The sequence below is a fragment of the Charadrius vociferus genome, unplaced genomic scaffold (assembly GCF_000708025.1).
Source record: "Charadrius vociferus isolate BGI_N301 unplaced genomic scaffold, ASM70802v2 scaffold398, whole genome shotgun sequence".
Classification (NCBI taxonomy): Eukaryota; Metazoa; Chordata; class Aves; order Charadriiformes; family Charadriidae; genus Charadrius; species Charadrius vociferus.
The window spans coordinates 1044472-1055769 of NW_009649571.1; the positions used below are offsets into that span (position 1 = coordinate 1044472).

The 11298-nt window shown below is 50.7% G+C and overlaps 1 protein-coding gene across 1 annotated transcript in view; it reads left to right on the top strand.

Moving 5' to 3' along the window:
- The window catches only part of LOC104291118 (cholesterol desaturase daf-36-like), a 26372-nt gene that overhangs the window by 921 nt on the left and 14153 nt on the right, over nt 1-11298 (top strand). The window lies entirely within an intron of this gene.

Below are 11298 nucleotides of genomic sequence, written 5' to 3' on the forward strand. Positions count from 1 at the left end.
CGTGCCCCGCACCGCCGGGACCCGGGGAGGGCGGCTGCGGGGCCGGGGGATGGCTCCTGCACCGCTGGGAAGTGTCGCTGGTGAAGGGGGTCAGAGCTCGTCTGCGGCTGAGGCTCCGGCTGCAGTGCAGTGCACCACCTGGGGTTCCCGCTCCGTCCTTTCCATCCGCATTGTCCATTCGGTGTCTGGGTATCCCCCTTGCTTGGGAGGCATAATCATGCCAGATATTGGGTAAACCAAGGTCTTCTCTAGGCATAAATCACACCAGATTGGGGGTAAATGGTCTAGTGGAAGGTGTCCCTGCCCATGGCAGAGGGGTTGAAACAAGATGACCTTTAAGGTCCCTTCCAGCTCTAACCATTCCATGATTCTATGATCCTATAAATCAGGGTCTTCAGGACTTGTTCTCCAGAACAAGTATTCCCTGTTATGCAGCATCTCTGAACAACACACTTCCCTGGCCCTGGCTGGAGAGAGTTGCTTGTGACATGCACGACACCAGGGTCTGTGTTCACTCTAGTGCTGGAGAACCCTCCCTTGACCAACACACCTCTTAGGCAGAGATGTTAAGCAGACACTAAACCTGGCTTCTTGGCTTCACTCTGTTTCTCCAGACAGCCCCCCCACTCTTCCAGACATTAGCTCACATGGCAGCTGGCCACTTTCCTCCATTACTCCAGGATATGACTTTTAGATTTGTCTGCTGGGGAAATTTCTTGGGGTTCTCTCTGCCCCTGGGCTACCATTAGCTTCCCCAAAGGAAATGGAGGTACAGCAGCTGGTGGCCAACATCTGGAGGACAGTCCAGCTCCATGGCTGAAAGGGATTGAGTTTCACTCCTGGACCATGTCTCTCCTGTTCCAGGGCTAGAGGGGTGAGGTGGCCACAACAGCACATTGCTCCCCAGGGCTGGCGCTTTGGCCTTTTTTAGAGAAAACAAAGGGGTTGCAGATAGCGACAGGGTGTTGCTTTGTAACTGCATGGGACAAATGCCATCAGCCAGCCCACTGTACGCCAGCCAAGAAGGGCAGGCTGAGCACTGCAGAAGAAAAATCACCAGAGATATTTTTACATCAGCCATTTCTAGGGTATTGCCGCAGCCCACCTCCGTGCTTGCTTGCAACGTGAGTTGAAGGAGAATTTTCTTTCCCCAACGCAAATTTTCTCACTGGCATCTCTGAAGTGCAAGTTGCCATGGAAACCATTTTGTCTGTGTCCCACGTTGCCCACATGCACTCGGAAGAAGCTGCAGAAGCAAAATGGCCGTTGTGTAATGCCGCAGGGTCTCAGCATATGAGGGGCTTGTGTGCTACACACCACCCTTCCAGCTGTGAGTCCCTCTGAGAAAAGCTGCGGACATTGCTTGGGAAAGCAATGATACCCACAGAGGTTATGACGCACTCGGCGAGAGAAGGAAAATGGCCCCACCTCGCCTTAACTCTTGCAGTGCTTTGCATGGAGCTCCACACTGATCCTGCTGTGCTCTCAGCACAGACTTCCTGGCATGCTTTACCCTTTTCAGTCTCACTGTGTCATTCAAACTCCTCCACGCATGGACATGTGTCTCCACACTTGTGTGGTGTGGCTCTGTCCACCCCGAGGGGCCTAAGTACTGTCTTGGAGGGACACAAGGTGCAAGTTAGAGTTCTATCCATACCCTTAGACTGCACACATTTGACTTCATCCCATCCTCTGACTACAAACTACATTTGCAGGAGGCTGTTTGGGAAGAAACTGTTCTGGAGTGGGCTATGCAGACCCTTACCCTGGTGGGTGTGATGGTGGTGGAACAGCAGAAAGGCAAGTCCTGGCCACAGCAGGGGACTTAGCAGAGAAGGCAAAGGAAAAAGGGAGGCTTTGAAACATTATTTGGCGTGCTCACATTGGAGTATAAAAGGTCTTTCCTCCTTATTATCTGCTGTTCCCTGTAGGGACAAAAAGGAGTGCAGTTACTGAGCCTCTCCTGTGTTGCCCAGGAGTCTCAGATGATCATACTCAGGAGTCAGGCTCTTCCCTCTGTGCCTCCATTTGGTTTTTGTCTCCAGAGACTCTTGTTCTGGCACCATTGCAGAGATCTGAGGAATGCCTGCTTCCCTCTCAGGTCATGCCTCCCACCGGGCTGTGTTGTCCTGGCATCAGGAACAGCCCAGATCACAACCTCCAGCAGCTGGGCTCAGCCAGCACAGACGTTGTCACTGCACGACTTCCACACTTGCTGTGTCTCCAGGCTCTTTGATCATCTGAAGGCAATGGGTGCATGCAGGGTTCTCCCGGGGCGGAAGCTGTGTAAATGGCGGGTACAACTGCATCCACCAACTCATCCTTGTGAGGACTCTGTAGCGAGCAAAGGTCTTTGCTTTTCCTGTCACTGCCTCCTGGCATATCATGGCAACCTTCTTAGCCATGGTTTGGCACAAGAACTTAACACAATTGCCTGTTAGCGATTAACATGTGCATAGTGTGATCCCACTCTTTATGTCTGGCACCTTCTGGATGCCGGGGAGTCGGACAAGAGTAGGGACTGATGTCTGTGTGGTGTCCCATTGCCTGTGAATGGTGTAATTCTTCCAGTGGCCAGAGTAAGTCAGTGTAAAACCTAGAGACTTTGGGGGAGCAGCACTGAACCCAGCTGGAAATTTCATCTGCCTTGGGGTAAGACATCAGTCCCAGTGGTGGAAAAACTAATATGGAATTTTGTAAATCAGGAAATTAAGCGTTAGGAATATGTGATTTGTGCCAGTCATCATGGAGCTGCCGAACAAACTAAAATCTTTCACGGAATCATGGAATCATGGAATTTTCAGAGTTGGAAGGGACCTCTAGAGATCATCTAGTCCAACTGCCCTGCTAAAGCAGGACTGCCCAGAGCACATTCCTCAGGACTGCATCCAGGCAGGTCTTGAAAACCTCCAGAGAAGGGGACTCCACCCCCTCCCTGGGCAGCCTGTGCCACTGCTCTGCAACCCGAACTGTAAAGAAGTTTTTCCGTGTGTTGGAACAGAACTTCCTGTGTTCCAACTTGTGCCCATTGCCCCTCGTCCTGTCACTGGGAACCACTGAAAAGAGTCTGGCTCCATCCTCCTTCAACCCACCCTTCAGATACTTGTATGCCATAATAAGGTCTCCCCTCAGCCTTCTCTTCTCCAGGCTAAAGAGTCCCAGCGCTCTCAGACTTTCCTAATAAGGGAGATGCTCCAATCCCTCGATCGTCTTAGTTGTCCTACACTGGACTCTCTCCAGTAGTTCCCTGTCTCTCTTGAACTGTGGAGCCCAAAACTGGACACAATATTCCAGTTGTGGCCTCACCAGTGCAGAGTAGAGGGGGAGAATGACCTCCCTCGACCTACTGGCCACACTCTTCCCTATGCAGCCCAGGATTCCATTGGCCCTCCTGGCAACAAGGGCACATTGCTGGGTCATGGATAATTTACTGTCTATCAGGACCCCCAGATCCTTCTCCTCAGAACTACTTCCCAGCAGGTCCACCCCTAACCTATACTGGTGCCTAGCATTCTTCCTCCCCAGGTGCAGGACCTTGCACTTGCTTATGTTGAACCTCATTAGGTTCTTCTCTGCCCAGCTCTCCAGCCTGGCCAGGTCATGCTGGAGATAAAGTTAAAATTTAATTGCTAGCAGTAACCACAAGGCTATAACACAGGCTATGGAAATGCAGTTTACATGCAGCTGCAAGACACAGGAGTGGATAAGCTAAGCTATAAAACTAAAGTAAAGCACATACTGAGTGGCCATGGCCGATCTTTAAGAGTGGTTGTTAGTGAAGAACTGCAATGGGACGGGGGTATTCCTACAGGTATTAAGGGTTTGAGATGAGGCTGGTACTTCAGTATGTCTGCCATTGCTCTGGAAGGATTCATTGATAATAAAATCTGAGATAGCAAATAATGATGCCAAATAATTTGGATTCTTTGATAAGCAGAGTGCTGAAACATATTTTAAGACAGTCAGTGCAGAGCCGTGTAAGAAGAAGCAAATATTGTTGGTCCTGCCCTTAGGACAGGACTGCGGAGGCAGTGGAAACATTGACTGGAAAGGTCGTCCCTAATATTGACCAGGGGTGCAGAGATCATGAATTTCAAACTAAAAAGGAGGCAGTGTTGTCCTTGAATGCGCCCCTGAGGGGTCAGAGCAGGAATCAGCAATGGCTTGAGCCTCCATAGGAAGCACTGGGGCACCCTGGGTGGGAAAGCTGCCCACAGATCAGGGGATCACGTTCTTTACAAAGAGGCTGAAAAAAAATGGAGCAAAGGTCCCCTGAGAATACTCAAAGGAAAAATTCTTAATGAGCTGCTGCAGAAGAGGTGAGTGTGGATGAAGTCGGAGCGTGCTGCCTGCGATATCAGACGCTGCCTGCGGTATCAGACGCTGCCTACCAGGAGCATTGACAGACGACTGCCTCTGCGCAGATGTTTTCCCCAGGGGCTATGGGCACTGGAGAAGCTGTTTCCAGAGTCGGTCCCTCAGTGCAAGGCAGCTCCAGCACAGCCGGGGCAGGCAGGGTGTTGAATTTGGAAGAAAGCTTCCCTGATGCCCTGCAACCCTCCCCTCCTCACAGTCTCCATGCCATGGCCAGATCCTTCTGCCCAGTTTCATCACATCTCCTGTTCCTATTGCTCAGGCATCTGGACACATCCTGGGGAAGTGCCATGCACTGGGGACCCTCCAGGCAGAGGAAACCTGCCCCTGGTGGCTCTCTGCCATATGACCAACACACGGATGGCCTGGGACGGGGACAGAGAACGGCACTAACCCCACTGTGAGGTGGAAGCGGGCAGCAGGTGGTGGCAGACAGCGGGCAGGGAAAATGGACAAAGAAGGGGGTGCATGAGATGCCCACAGCTCTTCACCACCCGGTGCAGTGCGTTCCCCACTGTCAGTCCACTGGGGAATGGGATTTATGTGAACAGCTGGGACACAGCAGGAGGACATCCTTGTCATGACATCTGCCATCCAGCCAGACTGACAGGCAACGGTTGGTGTCTGCAAAGAGCGAGGTGCCCAAAGGGGTTATTTCTATGGGGGGGGGGGAGGGGGCTGCAGGGAGCAATGGGGTGGAGATCAAGGTGAAACTGTCTGAGCAGCCATTTGGATTGGGTTGTTGCTGTTGTATGTTCTGGCTCTGTCTCCACCTCTCTTCCAGATGATACCCAGGCTGGACTGCAGTCCCTAAGCAGGTCTCATGCTCTCCCTAAATGCTTTCTCAGCCAAGAGAGACCCAGCCCAGCCTGCTTTGCAATTCAGATGTGGCTGGGGGGGGCAGCAGCACAGCACTGGTGCAGCACAAAGCAGTCTGCTATGGGCATCTGTGTTGCCTTTGCTCAGCTCTCCCTACAGGGCACAAGACCTAGGGCTCCCGGGACCTTTGCCACCCTCCCGAGCACAGTGTATGTCACCTCTGGAGTCCTTGTCATCAGAGAAAGAAGCTGCAGCAGCATCCTATTCCAAGTGGTAAGAATTGAAGTGTCTCTCCCTCTCCGCTGTCAGGTTACTGCATCACCCATGCGCAGGAGCATTCACACCATCCACCAGCGCTTTTCTTCATCCAGGGCAGCTGGGGACTCATAGGGCTGAGGGGAGTTAAAACAGGACACAAGCAGTCAGTCTGGCTTTTGGGTACCAAGAGGTCCTGAGTGGGCAGGGAGATACTCAGGTGACTGGCAAGATGATGGGACATGGAACATCAATGGCCAGAGGCAAAGATGGTGAGAAACACAGAAACAGCTTCTGTGAAATCAGAAGGGACTGAATGCACAGAAACGCACAGTCAGATGTGCAATAGGAGAGGGTGGGAATTTCCACTGAAAACATTTTCTAAGGGAAAACCAGCATTCACATGTTTGAAATGCTCTGTAGGGATACTTTCATTTTGACAAAATTCCAATTTTTCTGCTGGAAACCCAGCCAAGAGGTGACTGGGCTTCAGCTGCCTGCACATTGTGTCCCAGGAGATGGAACAACTTGTCCTCAGGGACTTCCAGTCCCGTGGGACTGCTGCATAGCAGAGGCTGGAAAGGAGCTCAGAGAGAGATCAGTCACTGCTTGGGGGCTTCCTGCACATCTTCACCTCGGAGGATGCTGGAGCCTGGCCACAGGTAATGCGGTGACGCAGCCACCGGTGCAGGGTGGCTGGAGATGGAGCACACTGGGGAACATCAGCTGCCATGCAGCCCTTGGTGCTCCCCAACATGCACAGCCCGCCACGCTGGAGCTCGGTCCAACAGTGTGGGTGTCCGTGGGAAAGCTTGCTGTTGGGATGCGGCTGCCTTGTTTCGCAAGGTAGAGCTGGCATCCAGGGCTGTCAGGTTCACTTCCTGTATCTCCAGGGACTCTCTGGGGACACTGGGACACCAGAGTCTGCTGTTGCACCAATAACCTGCAGCCCTGCTCACTGCAAGACGTGGTGGGGTGTGCCTGTGCAGCACCTTGCTCATGCATAAATGGTCCCACTGTTTGAAGAGGCTGGAGGCATGTTGGAGGGGACAAATTCCCTAGGAAAGGGGACATAAGAACTTCTCCAGGTGGGTGTGTCTCCCCAGGAGAGTCCAGGAGGTTACAGGCTTCGTTGGTAGGCAGAGGTGCCCTATCAAGCGGAGACTGAGGGCCCTGGGCATGACCAACGTCTTTGGGCTGTGATGAAGCTGAAAAGAGAGAAGGAAAGGGTGTCAGGTGTCAATGAGGCACTCTGGAACTTGAAACCCTTCCAGAGACAGGTGTCCTCAAAGACAGGACCTTGTCTTCACAGTGATGGGTGCAGAAACATGCAAGAGTTCCCAACTCTGAAACCTGCGTTTGGGTAGAGGCAGCAAACATTTCACCAGCTGAACCAACCCCTTTGAGTGCATCCCCAAGCCTCCTGTCCCCCTCCCTGGAGCCCACCACAGTGCCCAGAGTCCCCCTCACAGCCTGGGGCCCAGCTCTGCGCTGCCCCAACCAGATGTGGATCTGCCCCCCTGTAGTGAACAGTGCCAAGGACACCTCGGTACTCTCAGTACTTCATGCTGCTGCTGCGAAATTTTCAGGTCTTTGCGAATATTTAACTTGCTCCAGGGGCTCTCCAGCCTGTGCAGCTCCCATGTGAGTGCTCCCAGCTTTGGGAGAACAGAAAAATTAAGAGGGCTGCTTTCCAACCTGCCAGATGTGGCTTTCAAAGACACCAAACATGATAAATGAGTGGCATGTGGCCTCAGGAGTAGCTTTGGAGGATGCTGAGCAAGCTAGACAAAGCCAGAGCTGGCTCAGTTGTGTCAATATGGCATGTAGGGGCAGGAGACGAGTGGCACCAGACTTTCTGCTGCACTTGACATGCCTCACCCCGGGAGCCAGCTGGCAGGCTGGAGTGCGGAGCCGGGGTGTGCTCCAACACGCACCAGAACAGATAATTGGTGGGTTAGGGCTCAAACGCAAAACCCAGCGCAGAGGAATGTGACAGCAAACACACCCCCTCGAGAGCTGTGCTCTTCTGTCATGTGTGATTGATATTTGCTAGAAGATCAAAACCTTGTTGCCAAGGACAGATAGAAAGACTGATTGCACAAGTTCTATTATGCAACCAGCCTAAAAATAAATAAAACCACCATAAGACAAGGCTAAACAGCACTGGTTTTGAAGAAAGCACTGTTGTTATCTCATCTCCTTCCCTGAAGGTATCTATAATGTACTTACAAGTCAGCACATCTGGAAAGCGAGACACAGTCTCAAGGTGGGCTTCCTGGAAAGATGAACACACAGGTAGAGTTATCTGTCTGGTGAAAAACTGCATTGAGAGGTTTTATAGCCAACAACCCAGTTCTCGAAGGCTTCATCCTCCCCCTGCAATCCCGTGAATTGCCTTTACTTCCCATTCCAGTCTTCACTTCAAGCCCCAGCCCTGATCTAGTGCAGAGATGTGCTAGAAAGTCCCAGCCAGTCCGAGGATTTCTAATACTGGCTAAACACCACGTTTCTCCTTTACTCGCTTTTCTATAGAGTTAAGCTTCATGTGGTCAACCTCTTGAAGCAGATGAATCCTCTCTACCATGATCACTGCTCCTGTAGGTGTCAAACCCGGGGAGTGAAGCATTTCAGCCTTAGGCGGTTAGTTCAGCAAACTCAGAAGTCTTTGTAATTGGTGTTTTGTACACGGTGAAAGGTGTTCAGCATCTCTAACCATATGCACTAATTCAAACCCCAAACAAATGCTTCAGTATAGCTAAGGTTGCTACGTACCAGTCAAAAGGCTCTCAGTATATCCCAAAAATAAATACAGAGATAATAGCCTGCAAAAGCCACAGTTACCAATGTCACCAATGCTTAATTATACTCTGTTCATAAAATTTACAGAAACATTTGCTGCTTCTTGAACTCAAATGTCCTACCTTCCCCCTTTTCTGCTTCCCAGCTGCCTTGGGATGGTCCCCTGCAGGTCATTGCCCAGCTTTGCCTGAGAAGTTAATGAGGAGGAAATCTCTGCATTGCACTTGATTTTCCCTTCATCCCAGTACTGCCCACCCCCCACACCCTTGAGCCAGGCACCCCCAAAAGCAGGCGGACACAAGGTAGAACCACACACCCTCCATGTGTGTGGAGGTTCTGTATTACTCAACAAGCTCCCGGGTGCTCCTGCCATCACTGCCCTCAGGAACTCCCAGCGCCCTGTCCTGGGCCCATTATATCCATCTGTAAGTGCCTCTTGCACTCAGTTTCTAACACCCATAGCTTCTGGGCAGCCTCCATATATCAAGGGCTGTTTCATTTCTGTCCCCTGCCCCAACCCATGCCCGGGGAAGTAGAGGTTCCCACAGTGCCACACCAGATGTGCCCTGAGTAACTCTTGGTGCTTCATCAGTCGTGGTGAATGCTTCATCAGGGGATGCACTCCTTATGTCCCACCATGAAAGCTGTGGGAGCTTTGGCCCTCCTGTTTGCACTCATAAGATGTCTTGAAAGAAAGATACCTGGGGGAAAAGAGCAGAACAAAGGGGGTAAGTGTTCAGAAAGGCTTTGGCCGACTAGTTCTTGTACCAAGCCATGTATCTATTGCTGCTGGGTTTATGCAGCAGCACCCTGGGGCTCCCCTTGTTTTCCATTTGTCCTTTCATTTTCTGATTTCCTTTTCACTTGACCCAGTTCTGCCCACTGATAAATTCCTTCAAACTTGGAAAAGGGGTCAAATATGAGCTTAAAAGGAAAATGCTAGATTGACACAAAGCCCTGTCTACTTCAGGGACTGGTAATGGATCAGTAAAGTCACCTTCGGATTTCCAAGGCTTCAAGTCTACTGTATTCATGCCACTCCCTGCTCCACATCACTCTCCTCCTTTCTCTGTATCTCCTCTAGGTTTACTCCATGCAAGGCGAGGTGGCCACCATTACATGTACCTTGCAGTAGACCAAACATGAGTAGCTGGTTTTTTACTCTGTTCCCAATTACATTCCTAATTATTCTTGAAGGAGAGTTATTATGCTTGAAAGGTTGTCAACTTTTTTCCAGCTGTATCAGCTCATCTAATAGAAAATATTATTGTCCTCTATGGACCTCGCCTCTTTTATACGCTTAGATCATCATGCCTACAAAAGCATTAATACTAATTATTCCTAACATTGCATTTGTCCTTTCGAGCAGCACGGACCAGTGAGAAGATGTAGTCACAGACCAAGTTGAGTAACGAGCAGATCTCTTTCTGAGTGCTGATTAACAGCTAACCCTCTCCTGTGGGTCTCCGCCACATGCATGGCAGACACTGCTCTTTGCCTGCCAGTCACTGAGATTTGTAAGGCTTCTTTTGCAGTAGTTCATGGTCAACTTTACATTTTACCATAGTGAATAATTTAGAGTCATCTTAAATCAGATGATTTAGACACCTGCTTATCCCATTTCCCAAGTTCTGTGGAAATAAATGCATACCACTCTCTGCTGTAACAGCTGAGCATCTATTCCTTTTCCTTGGTTCCTATCTTCTCTCTGATTACAAAAGCAGAGTGGATCCCCCCTGCTATTTCAGGATTATTTAAGGACTGACATACCTTAGAGGAAGTGTCTTGAAAAGCCAAGTGAACAAAGTAAGAACCTGTTCACCTGTTTGCTGCCTCCTCAGATCTATTTGTGAGGTGTGACTTCTCTGTGCAAAAAGGGTGCTGACTCTTCCTCAACAGAACACGTTCATTCCTGTGTCTCTCAACGTTCGCAGCAGTGTCTCATAGATTTGCCCAGCACAGTGCTGGGACTCATTGGTCTGCTGGACCCCAAACCACTCATCAAGTGTCTGGTTCTGTGCAGCGGATGTATTTATTAAGTGCTTTTATGCCCTTAGTAAGTCACTCTTGAAAAATCCCCCTCTGATCTGCCTTGTTTTGACTTGATCCATCACTTGCCAGTTGCTGTTTTCTTCTGAATGGGGAAACCATTCAGACAGGACTCGCAGCCTGTCCCTCTCCAAGGGGTGTCTGTTCACTTCCAGCTGTTGTGTTCAGTCTCCTGCGTAACCACACTGGCATTCTTCTCCTACAGCAGGTTTCCAATAGGTCATATGTATATATATATCTACCTGAACCGTTCATGTCAGGTCTTCAGTCAATTCACCCTGTCTGAATTCACCCTCTTAGTCGCTCCTTTTACTTCAGCTAGATGCTCTATTTCAGCGGGATGCCCTCTTCCCTTTTCAATTACTCAGTACTATGGTGGGTATTTCGGGTTGCTGCCTCTCCTAGAAGTCTCTGACTAGGTCTACATGTCAGGTGGCTTTTCTACAGTCACCTCTTGAATCTCAGCAATTCTTCGGACTAAATCAAGCGTTACTTCTCTGCCTCACTTTTCCAGCCAGCTGGCATGCTCAAAGAGCCCAAACTTGGCCTTACCCTGATTTATCTTCTCCGCACAGAGGGGATCCAAGTCCTCTGTTTTCTGTGCTGGAACCTCTCTGAGCCGCTCTTGAACTCCGAGGGACCTGTCAGCCTCCTGTCAGCTGCCCAATGTCAAAGCCAGTCCCAACATCAAGTTCCCCCTTTCTAAGCCCAGGATAGCAGCTCAGGAGGATGCTGGGGTATTTATTGATCTAATTAACATACCTACTGGATTGAAGACGACTCTTCCAAGGAAGCATTTTTTCCTCGTGTGCAAGTGGAGTTCCCTTTGCTGCACCTTGTGCTCTTTGCATCTTGGAGAAGAGCCTGGCTCCCTCTGCTCCGTAACCACCCAGCTGGTCCGGGCTGCAGCAGTACCCCCCCAGCCCCCATACAATTTGCCTCCCCCTCCCCAGGCAGACCCTCCCCGAGCCCCCCGACCCTTCCCGCCGAGCCCCGGCA